Source organism: Epinephelus moara, chromosome 24, assembly GCF_006386435.1.
Source record: "Epinephelus moara isolate mb chromosome 24, YSFRI_EMoa_1.0, whole genome shotgun sequence".
Lineage (NCBI taxonomy): Eukaryota > Metazoa > Chordata > Actinopteri > Perciformes > Serranidae > Epinephelus > Epinephelus moara.
In genome coordinates, this window is record NC_065529.1 from 17,167,615 (window position 1) to 17,168,655 (window position 1,041).

Below are 1,041 nucleotides of genomic sequence, written 5' to 3' on the forward strand. Positions count from 1 at the left end.
TCCTGGTTCGTAATTACACTTGCAGTGGGATGAGAATACAAAATCCGTATCCAGTCTATAAATACCTTCCCGAAGCCGAATGCGTTTAAGGTCTCATATATGTACAGCCATTCGACCTGGTCAAAGGCCTTTTGAGCATCGACTGATATTACAACTGTTTCTGTGTTATGCTTACTATAAATAATATTGAATAAACGTCTTAAATTAAAGTAAATATGCCTATTTGGAATAAAACCTGTTTGATCAGGATGCACAATCATATGAATATATGTTTTTAAGTGGTTTGCCAGAATTTTGCTAATCAGTTTCGTTTCGTTAGGAATCAATGACACTGGTCTGTAAGATGAAGCTTCCAGCTCATCCCTGCCCTTTTTTAAAATTAATGAGATGTTTGCTCTATACAGTGTTTGAGGTAGTCTGCACTTTGCTGCAGCGTGCTTAAACATACGCAGCAGAAGCGGGGCTAATTCCTTGTGAAAACACTTATAAAATTCTATAGTGAACCCATCAGGTCCGGGTGTTTTATTATTTGGAGATTCTTTAATTGCTTGTATAATCTCTTCTATAGAGATCTCCTTATCAAGCGTTGCTACTGCTTCAGTGCTAAGTTGTGGCAGGTTTAGTTGGGAGAGAAATTACTTAATTGCATCAATATCATGGTTGCCATTTGATTTGTATAATTTCGAATAGAATTCCATAAAATGTGTGTTTATTTCTTTGGGGTCTGTGAGAATTGTTCCCGAGTTTGATTTTACTCTGTGTATAGCCCGAGAGGCTTGAACCTGCCTCAACTGACGTGCTAGTAACTTCTGGGGTTTGTCTCCTATCTCGAATTGCATCTGTTTAATTCTATTTAACTGCTTATTGACCTGAGAGGATAAAATTGTATTATACTCTTCTTTCAGAGAGATTATCGCATTCAGGGTGTTGGGATCTGGTGAGGCTCTGTATGAATGTTCTAATTCAGTAATGGACTCATTCAGTTCTGCCGATCTTTTATCTGATTGTTTTTTCCTACTTGCCATATAAGAAATGATGTTA